The following is a 15,374-nucleotide window of genomic DNA, read 5'->3' on the forward strand; positions in this document are numbered from 1 at the left end:
TTAATCCTAACCACTTTATTATCATTCTCTTTGAAAAACTCCAACAATTTGACCCTCTATTTACCTTCTCTTGTACCCTAGCATCGAGAAGAACAATAATACTAAATAGCAAAAATATGCAGAATCTCATTAAGTAAAAAATCAATAATTACCGTGATTAGCCCATCTCCACTCCTTTAATCCTAACCACTTTATTATCATTTTTTTTAAGTATTTAAACCTTAAATTCACAATTTCCATGCAATACTACATTATTATTTATGCTCACTGTAAGACCAAAGTTTAATCACATTTAAACATGCATTTAAGAGGCTATTCAAGGTTGTTAACTTAATACTATTTCAAGAGAATAATAGTATTTCAAGAGGTAATGATAAACTTTATGCCTTCAATCTTATCCAGAGAAAGCTTCATTTGAATAAATTAATGTTTGAATAAATTGAGTTTACAGGTTAGTTGTCAGGACCGGAGTGTAGACCCAAGACGAGACCGGCATCGTTGACCTCTCAGAGGTCGCAGAAAAGCCTATATACATCATTGTTACTTCATCTAGGTTAATTTTAGCAGAAAATTTGAACTTTTGTTTACTTAGACTTCATAGTGAGAAATATTGAACTCGCATAACACTATCTATATAAACTGATAAGCGTTCACAACAACCATCTAATACCAAGATAATCAAATGAAAGACATAGTCAATATCTGTATAAAATATAGAGTTGCCAAAATGGCGCCAATACAATATCTGAAATAACTAGGAAAGAAATACTAGTGGAACATACGCCACTAGCTAATGCCTACATCTAATGCTAGAATAAAATAGTAAGCATCCTTGAAAGCATGAGGTCCTACCAAATTCGGATGAAAGCTCCACGTCTGGATAAGTTCAGCGTCGATTCGTTAGTTCTAGCATACAGCTTTAGCTGCACCTAAAAGTAGAGAGTTGTATGGGATTAGTATACACTTGTACTAAGTATGGGTATATGCAAGGACATGCATGATTAAGAAGAGCTCTCTCCTAACGATATGAATTATGGAAAGTCAAGTTAGTGGACTTTCCAAAATCGAATTAGGAAAGTCATGCTATGAGAGTAACATGCATCATCATACGTATCACATTGCACACAGCAAATAACATATTGCATATAGCACGTAACATATTGCATATAGCACATATCATATTTCATTTCATTCGTTAATATGCCATGAGACCTTGGAATTATGGACTTAACATTAGGACTTCCCAAAATGAGGACTCAACATATGGGACCTCAACTGGGAGCCTTCTTTAGCAAACACAGAGTCTGCTTCATTCATGCATACGCACTTCATTTCATTTTATTCAAAGGCTAGTGTAAACACCAGCTATACCTAGGATGTAGTTAAGACTCTCATTGGGTTCACTATGCAATGACTAATAATGACCTAGTGTCATTACATAAGTCTAGTTCACCTCTTGATTATCCTAACCAAACACCTTTGGTATCGTTCATTTCATTGTGTGCATTACATGAGGCTGGCCTCATTCTTTGTTTTGGAACTTTAACCTTAACCGACATAGATCATGTGAGCATCATGAAATCAAGTGTTTAACCCCACACCGAAAAGAGGTGGAATCCCCGGCCAAAGTTAACCAAAACATGCTAGCGTATATAGGGAATTGAACCCTGCTAGAACCCTATATTGGAAGTATAGGTTCAAAGACTAGGAGATATAAGGAGACCCATACCCGTATGGACGGACAGTCTCATCTCATGAGAATTACACGAACCTCTGCCTTCCCGAAAGAAGGAATCACAACTCATAGCTAGCCTATCGGTGCTCAGTATAAAGTTTCATTACATTCATCTCATACATCATAGAAGTTGGCTTCTAGCATGAGGCATCATAGCTCATTAGATAATTTCTCATTTCATCATTAGTATTAAGTATGCTTTAACTTCAATACTTTCATTAGAGTGTTCATAGAGACTAGTCTCTTCATTAACTTACACTCTCATAGGTGAGTACGTCTTGGTAACATTTACTTAGGCTCATTTGAGATTTTTCTCAACTTTCACATTAGCTTCTTATCAAGTTGTCACCGCATTCATTAACTTTAGCACATTTACTCTTCATAATTACTCACCCCTTGTTCGTGAATTTTCATTTCATCGTATGCCAATACACTTGGCCCTTTAATGTGTGTCACACTCTTACCTAACCCCTCTGGGGTTTCATCGTCTCTTCACAAAACATCTTAGTTTCACTTACTTTTAAACGTATGCTAGACTTATGAGTCCACACATAAAAGACATGAGGCTTCGTTCATATTTCGTCTAAGTGATTCATATTTACCCAATATTATGTGGTACAAGACTTATGCATCTTGTAGGTATGACAAGATATCAATTTTGATCCTTTGAGACAGCATTCATTAAATATTTGTTAACATACGACTTATGTGTCAATACGGGATTGGGCAAGGGAACCCGTTTCGAATCCCTTGAGCAACACTTAATCTTATATTAAACTTGATAATTGCATTTTTCATATTTGGGGGACCCTAGTTCGATCCCCATCACTCCCATAATATTTTCTTTATTTTCCTCCTCTCTTTCTCGTTTAAGGCAAGGAGGTCGTGGGATGAATCCCCCACAAGCTCATTCTTGTTCTCTTAATTTATCTCTTTAACTTTCTCACCTATGCAAAAGGTTATGGGTTCAATCCCCACTCACCACATTTATTTTTTCCTTTATTTTTCTCCTAACTCTCTTATCTATTCAAGAGGTTATGGGTTCAATCCCCACTCACCACATTTATTTTTCTCCTTTATTTTTCTCTTAAGTCTCTCATCTATTCAAGAAGTTGTGGATTCAATCCCCAGTCACCACATTTATTTTTCTCCTTTATTTTTCTCCTAACTCTATCATCTATTCAAGAGGTTGTGGGTTCAATCCCCACTCACCACATTTATTTTTCCTTACGTTTTTCTCATGAAATTTTAATGTAATTCGCATTTGGTGAGGTCATGGGTTCAATCCGAGACCACCAATTTCCAGCAAGCTGGGAATTTGGTCTCTTCCAATTCATTTTTCTCTCATCCTTATATTGATTTTTGTAGTATTTTGAGTGACATTTAGTCAGCCACATTAACCTTATTGGAACATCATGTTTTAACATTTTTATACACGTGAAACACAACATTTTAATATACAAATTTCAGGCAGCAAACATAGTAAATTTACAGCACACACACGCTCAAAACAGCCAACTTAATACATTTTTCCGAAATATATTTTTCATCCCTTAAATGATTTCCGTATACACATTCAACACATAATCACAACCAGACCTAAAATTATCTGCCAGAAAACATACCAATGCATGTTTTGAATCTTTCAAAGGATCTAATGACAGGGGCATGCAACGGGGACAACCTTAGTTTTTCAATTGCGATTAAACTAAACCTTAAGGTTCTCTTAGGAAAGGGACCAAGAGAGAAGAAAACTCATACCGTAATGCCGTTCCACACTTGTTTAAATGCTGTCAATTCCCCACGAAACCACTGCCTCACCACCAAAATTACAAACACAATCCGTCGAGAAGAATGTTGTTGATTTTCGTTTTTAGCTTAGCTTTTCGTTTGACTTTTTGTGTGTAAGTTTTTCAAGAGTGAAGAATTATTCTATTCAGTTCTTTTAATGATAAAAAATGTGAGAATGAGAGTGAGAGACGTGAGAATGAGAGGATTGGGATTAGGAGAGTTAGGTGGAAACATAGTCAAACTAGGACTCCTCATTATTTATTAATATCATTATTATTATTTTCTGTTAAAAATCTGATTTTCCTTTAATTAAATCAGCAAATTAAATATTAATTAATTTAACTAATTCACTAAATATAATAAATCAATTAAATCATTTGCTTCCACCAAGGCTCGAACCCGGGTGGAGCTAAATTTTCCTTAAAGGGTCAAATTCGGCAACCTCTACCCGAATTGCCCCTCCACCATATTAATAAATTAAATAATTAAATATTTAGGGTAATTACAATACCACGATTAGCCTGGAAAAGATCATTTTACACCTAGACCCTAAGATTACCCCTTTTTTAAGTCCGGTTAAGACTCATCCGGGTAAATCTTCATATTTGCGTGCCCTACATGGCTGGACCCAACCTTTCCTAGCTCAACTAACTCACCAAGTTAGTTGGCTTGGCTGTTGCAGATGTTCAAAGGTCTGGTCCTACGCGCATCAATCCGTGTGAACCCGGTCTAATCTAGGCATTCTAGATACATTAGGCAATACTTAGTATAGTCATATTAGGGTTGTTACATTAGTATTTCAACGACTTAATACCAATCGGAAACAAACCCTTGTAAAATTTGCAATTAACTCAAAAGAGTGATTTAGTTTTCACTGGAAGCTTCCCATTAATACAACCAATAAACTCTTATTTACCAAACTATAAACGTTAAATACATTCTATAACATTAATTAGAAAGACATTGCTAAGGTTACTTGGAAACCATGAAATCCCGCAGCAGTTCGTGCATAGTGCCCTAATATTTAGTTTTATTTTTTTTCTTTTGGTTCCTGAGTTATGACCTAGAAAAATATTAAACCCCGCTTTACTCAATTAATTTCATACATTGGCCAAGTAGTAACTATTAATCATGGATGTGACCCACCAACTGTTCAACTATAATACTCATTTAACAAAATTTCATCAACTAGATAATCATAGTTACCGAATAGTTTAAAATACCCCTCTAAATTTTTGGAATGACTCAAAATAGTCCTAGTTCTCAAAACGACCTAGTGGGTCGTTACATCATCTACCACTAAAACAAACATTCGCCCTCGAACGGTAAAAGAAATAAGTAACTAAACGCTTAAAACTAATGTGTATATTTGATATACATGTCAAACTCACTCCCCCACGTAGCCTCTATAACCCTTCCTTCAAACTTGTACTAAAAGAAGTTCTTTTGACCTCAACTTTCGAACCTGCATATCTAAGAAGGTTATCCGCACTTCCTCAAAAGTCAAAATAGTATTAACTAACATGAATCTCATTGAATCACACAAGCTTCATCCTAATAATGTTTCTTTAACATCAATTTTGAAATATCGGGTGAACGTTAGAAGTGGGAAATCCAACTCATAAATCAACTTGTCAACACGTTGAAGAACCTCGAAAGGACCAATGTATCTCGAGTTCAACCTTTTCATCTTTTCGAATCTCACCAGACACTCCAGAAGTGAACCCTTCAACAAAATATGTTCTCCAATTATGAACTCTAACTCACAACATTTGGATCCGTATAACTCTTTTTGTCTATTTTGAGTTATGAGAAACTTATCTTAAATTTACTCAACTTTATCTAAGGACTCTTCAGTAGATTTGTATCTCACGGCTCAACCTCAAATGCACCAAACTAACCAATCAAATATCAACATCTTCTACAATACAAAGCCTCGAATGTGTCATTTCAATGCTCAAATTATAATCATTGTTGTATCCAAACATCGCTAAAGAAAAAAACAATCTGACACAAAATTCACTCGAGTATCCAACATCATCTAAATTAACCATTAAAATGAAATGTAATTTGTGTGCCTCGATCCAAGGGAACTAGCTCTCTTATATAGATCATGGACAACTTTTTAAAATGATAAGCAGTTTAAATTAGTATAAAATGTAAATGTTTTGGCAATCGATCCACGATAATTCATATACATTCAAACTTACCCAAAGTATGTGCTAATTCTACCACAATGTCCATAGCAATATGCTCTCACTTCCACTTAGATATGGGCATCATATGAGTCAAACTCCAAAATTTGGTGTAACACTTTCTCTTGTTGGCAATTCAAATATTTAGATATGAAAATACTACATTCATCTTCATATGACACCATCAATATTGTTTTCTTTAAGTTATGATACATACTAGTAACCCTCGAATGAATAGAGTACCTCCAGCTAAGAACCTTCTACATGATCAGTCTAATCAAATCACATATCCGAGGAATACAAATATAATAATTTATCCTCAAAACTATCTTACCATAAAGAATCGTCTCCTGATTGGCTTCATCTTGTATCACTTTTTTCTCAAATCTTATGCAAAATTTACATCATCAAACCTTTGAGCTACAATACGCTTCAATAAGAACGATATCACTTCTATGTAAGTCAACACCCTATCAAATTTTAAAATATTAAGTTTCATAAAATTATCAAATTAGCTTGGTCCATTCATAGTCAAAAGAAGCTCTCTCGCCTAAACAAATCTTAACTATTCATACTTAACACATTTCCACTTGACATTTTCTATCCATCCTTGCCCCAATATTAAAGGATGGTAACCCCATAATCCTCAAGAAACTCTAAGAATTTTAGCCGTCTCAAATTCAGATTTCTATAGTTAAATATGTATTGGAGACTGCGATGACCCTTGGACACCTCACAATGCACACCATAAAATACTACCCTCAAATCCTCATTGCGGATACGACAATTGTCAACTCAAAGTCATGGATATGATAATCCTTCTTGTTAATCAGTTTCAACTACCTCAAAGCATAAGTTATCACTTACCTTTCTACATTAATACCTAACCAAGAGATAGATAGAAAGAAACACCACCCAAACGCAACTGCTTTTCGGGACCTAAAACAGTGTCTTGCTGACCTCTAAATTCGATCTCCACCGTTCAAATTAATCACCATGATGCCAGGAACGTTCAGTAAAAATTTAAGCCCAATTTAACGGTTCATTAATTTAGAAACACGATCTGAAGGTTGCTGGTCGGAGAAACAAAACTGAGGCAAAACAAATATTTTTCCTCTCTTCTCTCTTGTTGAAAGCTCTCTTAAAAACCTCTCTTACATCCTAATGTCTTTAAAAGAAAATACTAATGAATTATTGAATTATTCTCTCAAGACCCTCCTCTGTTGATAGAGTTGTGCTTTTCCTTACAAATCAAATCCAACTACAAATAGGATTATAATTTCACTCATTCTTCAAATAGAATTAGAAACCAAATTAATAGAATAATTTATTCCTTATCAAGTAGAATTAGACCATGAGCCCTGTGGCTAGAACATGGGAAATAGCCCAACATTGAGCTTTAGAAATCTCACCTCACACACATCAAACATTGAGAAGCCCCTTACTTATAGGTTAATCTATTCAATGCGGGTGTAATGAATGAGCGCCTTCGATACTAACCAACTAGGCCTCAGAACTATAAATATCGCACATAAAATAGGTCAGATCAATTTCAAACTGCCTCAATTCTCTTGGAATCCCTCATAATACATTTCTTGATCGCTACACATTTCAACCATTCCACCAAACTAATTGAAACCCACTTTTTTCGTATTTTTAAGAACCATCCTCAAATAATGCTCGTGATTCTTCCTACTATGGGAGTATATCAATATATCCTCGATGAAAATAATAACAAAGGAATCCCATTATGATAGAAACACCCAATAAAATATACTTGATCCAACAAAATTTCTTACTCAACGAGTCTTGTTACCGTTCCTTCAAATTCACTGGAGTATTCCAACAAGAAATAATAGGAATAAGTCAAGTGTCTAACTATAGTTCAATATTAATTTTTATATCAAACTCACATGGAATACCCTTAAAAAATGTTTGCATCATTGGAATGGGCGCTAAAGGAGACATATCATGACTTGTATCAGAAACATAAAACGAAAAGGTGAAATAACCCTTGTTCCCACACATTGAAACCTTAGAGACAATGATACCTTTCTTGAATGGGTACTAAGACTATCCTGTCACTTAAATTTTAAAATATCAAACATATTTGAAGTTAGTATGAAACTGTATGATGTAGAGAAATTTACTCCATTTTTTATATGTTATTGAAGTCTAACACCTTCAGAATAGTTATGTTTGTCCACGTGTCATGTACTACCAAGTCAACAACATAAGATTGATGTAATCGATCAACCACTACGAATCATCTACCGGTTAAGAATATGTGCAAACATAGAAGAAGAACTTCAAAACATATTCAAATTCAAATAAGGTATGTACTAACGAAGTAGATCTACACTCGAAATAAAACTATAGTCAACTGAGAGCATATCGAATGATACTTTGAACCAGCTTGACTATCCCGATACAATTCGTTATTTATGAAGGTAATACTTTCAGTCACTGCTATATTGTTCTATGATCTATTTAGCGATTCATAATTACTATGGATACATCTTTATAGGTGTCCTCATGCAGCTTCATACGACTACTCATTCCAAAATCCCTTAACTATAGAATCTTCCCCCCCCCCCCTCCCCTCTTATTTTCTATTATTATTACTAATCCTCAATTCAACATCTGAAAAGTTCCTCACAAAATGTATTTATCACTATTTATCAATAACCCTCCATTTAAATGTCTTTATTCAATTTAACTTTGTATAACTTTTTGATGTATGAAACTTAACTCAATTTGTGGATTCTACCCAATGTGGTCATCGTGCCATCCTACTTAAAATGTTTAAATTATTTTTGGTATACCTCCACTACAAAGGATAAAAAGAAAATCCATCATACAAATTTATAAGAAGTCTTACCCTCTCAAACATTATTAGAAGTGATCACATTATATGTCCTTGTCCTAACTCAACTCCTACACATAGCCTTACTATGATCATTAACCTCTTATTTGATCAACTAATATTTCCACTCTTACATTTTTCTTAAACATATCAACATTGTACCATTTCATATTGAATTATTTGTCAATCATACACACGGATTATAAGAGTGTCCAAATAAATTCAAATAAATTCAAGTATCCTTGTCTAAATAAAACCTTAAGCAAATCGTTCTTACTATTTCCAACCTCGTCAAATTCATTCTTTATAATCAAAAAGCTCGTTACTAAGATATTTTGCTAACATGTAACCTCTGTATCGAATCGCACAATGACATTCCCTTTCACCGAGGTAAAATCTAAGAATGTTCCCTCACAATTGGTGAGAAAATGAAATAAAGTTTTGACCTTAAACAAAATCAAATACGCACGATGATAAATGAAAGAATAAAAATTTGCTAAAGTCCTATAGCCTCTCGAAGATAAGTAACGGACGTCTCCGCACCGATCCGCAAGACTCTACTGGACTCAACTCTTGTACTCGTGAGACCGATGAACCTATGGATCTAATACCAATTTGTCACGACCCAAAATCACAAGTCATAATGTCACCTATGTTCCCAATCGATAGGTAAGCAAAGCCAATACTTTTATCAATTCCATTCAATATTTTAAGTAGAAATATAAGCAAAAACATAATACTCAATCACTAAGTCATTTACAAGTATGAAATACGGAAACCTAAACTACTACCCAAGATTTAGTGTCATAAGTACAAGAGCTTCTACAATAGGATACAAGTCCAACTAAAAAGAAAATCTAAACATAAGAAATATCCTATCAGAATACCAAAATAACCTAATAAATAGAGGTAGATTGAAGGTGTGGGCCACAGAATATCTCAAGCAGCGCACCACAACTCCTTGACTACCCAAACTCATATCCGAAGTTCCAAGAACGTGCCCGAAATTTAGAATCCAATTTGCACCACAAAATAGTGCAGCAAGCGTAATATGAGTACGAAACCACGTGTACCTAGCATATCTCATTGACCGACAACGAAGAAGTAGTGACGAGAGTTTATATAAGAAAAATAAATTCTTTAATTATACAAGCCTATATTACACTTACCAGTCGCGTTTCATCAAATAGAGGTAATCAAACATCATGTACTTTCCAACCACCAAATAAAACACATAATCAACCAAAATGAGGGATGTAATGAGATGCAATGTAATGTTACACCATGAAATGATATGCCTCAAGGCCCAGTACTCTCTCAACCCCATATACATGTTACTCCTCAAAAAAAATTGACAGTTCATGACCCATGGGGGACTCGCGAGGTCCATATACCGACACGGACGATCTCCACGTGTCTGTGCAAACGATTTCAATGCACTATCATAAAATAAAATAATCCCCAGCACGGATGATCTCCACGTGCCCAACTTATAATCATAAACAATCACTCGCATAAACGATCTCCATGTGCACAAATTATAATCATAACTCGATCTCAACACGGACGATCTCCATGTGTTAGCCCTTTACTCATACTCAATCTCATCTCAATGCATTTGCACAATATGATATCAATCAAAAGTGATGATACAACATCTCAATAAATCAAATGTCGCTATGACATATAATCACCTCAATCATCACAATTATACGGGTTCAATAAAGGAACACAACCACGCACAAGAAATCAAGTCACTAAATACTTCAGTTAATGCCCATATGCTTTGGCATTCTCAAATTACAATATACCATACTATAATAATAGAATTTCCCTTTTTTAACATTAGTACTTGTACCAATGTCCGTCACACCATTGGTACAAGACCCCATCTTTCGCCCTTACCCATTGTCTATTCCATTTTAATCTTATATTAGAAAACATTCCTCAACGAAGTCTAAAAAGGCTTAACATACCTTGAATGCTGAACCCGTGCCACGAATCTTCAAGATTTTTCATTTCCTTTATGCAAGGTTTCGAAACGTTCCCAATCTACCAAATATGCAATATTCGTAAGTGAGATATTACTACACTTTTAACCTAAATCAAAAACTCATCAAATCGCTATAATTCAATATCCTAGTTGTGATGCCAACTAATATACCAACTCTCATAAAAAATTTAAGCCTAGGATTAAGTCTCAATTTACCAAAATATCATAAATATAATGATAATTAGGTGATACCATATATCCAAAAATTTGACTACATATACCCTTATAATTAAACTTTTACAACAATTAATACCTATAAGAAAAACTCCAACAATTTGGCCCTCTATTTACCTACCCCTGTACGTTAGCATCGAGAAGAACAATAGTACAAAATAGCAAAAATATGCAGAATCTCATTAAGTAAAAATTACTAATTACCGTGATTAGCCCATCACCACTCCTTTAATCCTAACCACTTTATTATAATATTTTTGAAGTATTTAAACCTTAAATTCACAATTCCCATGCAATACTACATTACCATTTATGCTCACTGTAAGACCAAAGTTAAATCCTATTTAAACATGCATTTAAGAGGCTATTCAAGGTTGTTCACATAATACTATTTCAAGAGAATAATAGTATTTCAAGAGACAATTATGAACTTTATGCCTTCAATCTTATCCAGAGAAAGGTTCATTTGAATGAATTAATATTTGAATAATTTGAGTCGACAGGTTAGTATTTCAATGACTCAATACCAATCGTAAACAACCCTTGTCAAATTTGCAATTAACTCAAAAGAGTGAATTAGTTTTCACTGGAAGCTTCCCATTAATAAAACCAATAAACTCTTATTTACCAAACTATAAACGTTAAATACATACTATAACATTAATTAGAAAGACTTTTCTAAGGTTACCTGGAAACCATGAAATCCCGCAGCAGTTCGTGCGCAGTGCCCTAATTTTTAGTTTTATTTTTTTTCTTTCGGTTCCTGAGTTATGACCCAGAAAAATATTAAGCCCCACTTTACTTAATGTATTCCATACATGGCCCAATATTAACTATAAATCATGGATGTAAACCACCAACTGTTCAACTATAATACTCATTTAACAAAATTTCATCAACTACATACTCATAGTTACTGAATAGTTTAAAATACCCCTATAAATTTTTGGAAAGACTCAAAATAGTCCTAGTTCGCAAAACGACCTAGCGGGTCGTTACAAAGGCGAATACTACAGCAGCCAACTCTAAGGCATGGGTTGGGTAATTCCTCTCTTGAAACTTCAACTGTCTGGAGGCATAAGTTATTACTTTGTCATTCTACATTAGAAAACAGTCCTAACCAACTCTAGATGCATCACAATACACCACAAAACCTTGAGTACCCTCTGGTAAGGTAAAAAATGGGGCAGTAGTCAACCTCATTTTCAATTTCTGAAAGCTTTTATCACAAGCTTCACACCATTGAAATTTAATTGTCTTCTGTGTCAACATAGTCAGGAGAGATGAGATAGACGAAAATCCCTCAACAAACCTTCTATAAAAGCCATCCAAACCCAAGAAACTCTTAATATTGGTTGGAGACGTGGGTCTAGGCCAACTTTGAATTGCTTCTATCTTTTGGGTATCAACTCTAATCCCATCACCGGAAACTATGTGGCTTAAGAATGCTACAGACTTAAGAAAAAACTCATACTTGGAGAACTTGGCATACAACTCCTTATATTTTAAAGTTTGAAGGACTATTCTGAGGTGACTAGCATGATCTTCTTCATTCTTTGAATAGATTAGTATGTCATCAATTAAGACGATAACAAACATATCTAAATAAGGCTTGAAGACTCTGTTCATAAGATCTATGAACAGTGTTGGTGCATTGATCAACCAAAAAGACATGACCAAAAACTCATAATGCCCATATCTAGTTCTAAAAGCTGTCTTTGGAATGTCAAATTCCCCAACTTTCAATTGATGGTAGCTAGATTTGAGATCAAGTTTTGAAAAATAGGTGGAACGTTGAAGTTGATCAAAAAGATCATCTATCCATGGGAGAGGATACTTATTCTTGATGGTAACCTTATTCAATTGACAGTAGTCTATACACATCCTAAGAAAACCATCTTTCTTTCTTACAAACAAGATCGGAGTGCCCAAGGGTGAGACACTTGGTCGAATGAAACATTTATCCAACAGATCTTTCAACTATTCTTTCAACTCCTTTAACTCTGTGGGTGCCATTCTATATGGCAGAATAGATATAGGACGAGTATTGGAATGATGTATATGCCAAAGTCTATTTCTCTCTTATGAGGGACTCCGGGTAGATCATCAAGAAAAACTTTTGGAAACTCCTTTACTATAGAAACTGACTGAAGGGAATGTACCTTAACACTTCAGTCATTAACTCGGACTAAGTGATAGATACATCCCTTTGAAACTAATGGTCTGGCCTTAAGGTACGAAATGAAACGGTCCTTAGGCACTGTTGAACTACTATTCCACTCTATGACTGGATCATTAGGAAACTGAAACGTGACAACTCGAGTTCTATAGTCTATTGATGCATAACAAGCTTGGAGCTAGTCCATACCTAAAATGACATCAAAATCTATCATGTCTAACTCCACTAGGTCAGTCATGGTGTCCTTGTGACTGATAGAAATAGGAGAATTACGATAGACTCTTATCACTAGAATAGACTCTCCAACAGGTGTAGAAACACAAAAAGGTTCACCAAGTTTTGTAGGCAGTATTTCAAACTTATTTGCAACATAAGGAATTAAAAAAGACAAACTTGATCGTGGGTCTAGCAAAACATAAACATAAAAAGTAAAGACTTTGATAACACCAGCGATAACATCTGGAGAGTTTTTCTTGCTTTTGGTGGCTAGTGATAGCATAGAGGCGGTTTGTCGCTCCGCCAGTACCATAAGTGGCTCCTCTAGGTAAAGCCTCGTATGATAAAGCTGTTGCCCATATTTCTACCTTGCCTATTCTTAGGGGACTCCTTCATGAAGTGACCCTCTTGACCACACTTAAAGCAACAATTCTGGCTATCACAACATTTACCTGGGTGGTGCCTACCACACCTAGCACAGGCAGGATCCCCACTACCTCTCTGTGCCACACTCCCTTATGACTGTTAGTCTAGCTCTGAAGTTCTGTGAATTCTGGTCATGATGCTCACCTTTGTTTCTGGGTAAAAAAGCACTAGCAGATGATGGCGGTTTGCTTTTGTTTCTGGAACTGTGGCCGATTCGAACCACCCTTCTGCTGCCCAGACTCATTCCCAGTCTAAGTTTTCTTTTTCATGAACTCCTCTCTGTCTATCAGCTTGTCCTCTTCAACTTGCTACACATAAACCATCAACCTGGATATATCCATGTCGCCTATCAGCATTGCAACTCTGCGCTCTTTTCTTAAAGCATGACCCAAGCCAGCGACAAACAAGCTCATTTTCCTCTTTATGTCCTTAACCATTTCAGGAGCATAGCAGAACAACTGGGTGAACTTCAACCCATATTCATGAACACTCAAGGATTCTTGATTCATCTCTGCCCTCCTTCCACTGATCGAACCAAGTCCTAGCCACATTCTTCAGTTGGTATGCTGCTAACTCAACACTTTCAACATCAACAACATGCATCACATCAAAAACATACTTTAACTCTTCCACAATGTTTTTTGGATCCTCAGTAGTGTTGGAACCAGTGAAACTGGGAGGGTTTGTTCTCAAGAATTCCGGAATACTTGAAGTGTTAGCCCCTTCTTGTCTTTATCCTCTTTGTTGACCAACCTGGTTAGTCACAACTTGACTCAACATCCTAATAGCCTCACGGAACTTAGCCTTGGTAACTTCCCTTTGAGGTTGCACTTCATATGCATTGGGTAACTCTTGTTTCTAAGGTTCAACATTTCTCCTAGCTAGACAACCTCTAGCTGCTCTTCGTGGAGGCATGGTTATATGAAACACACATAGGAACGAATTCGAGTGAGACTTTTAGATATAAACTCTAAATCACAAAAAGGAATATGAAAGAAGTGAGAAATTCCTAAATGTTGTAGCCTCATAATCATAGATGTGTCGCGCTTCACACCGATTACTAGGACTCTACAGACACGGCTTCATAGACTCCCTAGGACTCTTGAACTCTGTGCTCTGATACAAAGTTTGTCACGCCTCGAGCCTACACCCTGGACGTGGTCGGCACTCGAAGACCATTGTTGGCCTCAAGCGAACCCTTAGTCTGGTATTCTTAACTCAGCAGAAGACTTAAACATAAGAGAATAACGCAAAGGGAATAACTTTAAATTATTAACTTAGCCAAAATGGCAACTTAAGTTCTAAACATACACAACTAAAATGAAGAAGACAAAAGACTAAGGTTATATGACTATGAAGCCTCAAAAGTAAAGATGGATGTTAGGATAGGACCCCAAATCATTTAACAACTGCAAACTCAAATAAAATAACTAAATGATAAGGATGTCTTTCGGTATGAAGGGATGTTCACCAACTGAGTATGAGCTTCTCACTAGATCAATGGTGCACTGGACGTTGATCATGGTTACCTTTGTCCGCATCATAAGCTATGCAGGCCAACTGGCATCAGTACATTGAATGTACGAGTATGCGAGTTGAAATGCTAAACAACACTTAAGCTTGAAAAGAATGAGAAGAAACACTTACCTAGGCTCTTCTCAACTCGTGAAATACTCAACTTTATATAAAGAAATAAAGACACATGTAATATATATATATATATATATATATATATATAT

The 15,374-nt window shown here is 35.5% G+C and overlaps 1 long non-coding RNA gene and 1 pseudogene across 1 annotated transcript; both read right to left on the minus strand.

The window, feature by feature from the left end:
* Positions 1 to 735: 735 nt before the first annotated feature.
* On the minus strand, positions 736 to 11,600 carry LOC114078618. Its single transcript, XR_003580269.1, has 3 exons — positions 11,503 to 11,600; positions 10,564 to 10,639; positions 736 to 929 (listed from the first exon to the last, which is right to left on the minus strand). It is a non-coding gene; the product is annotated as an uncharacterized LOC114078618 (long non-coding RNA).
* Positions 11,601 to 13,171: 1,571 nt separating this feature from the next.
* Positions 13,172 to 14,186, minus strand: LOC114074045 (annotated as a pseudogene).
* Between the last annotated feature and the right edge of the window lie 1,188 nt (positions 14,187 to 15,374).

The sequence above is a fragment of the Solanum pennellii genome, chromosome 9 (genome assembly GCF_001406875.1).
Source record: "Solanum pennellii chromosome 9, SPENNV200".
Lineage (NCBI taxonomy): Eukaryota > Viridiplantae > Streptophyta > Magnoliopsida > Solanales > Solanaceae > Solanum > Solanum pennellii.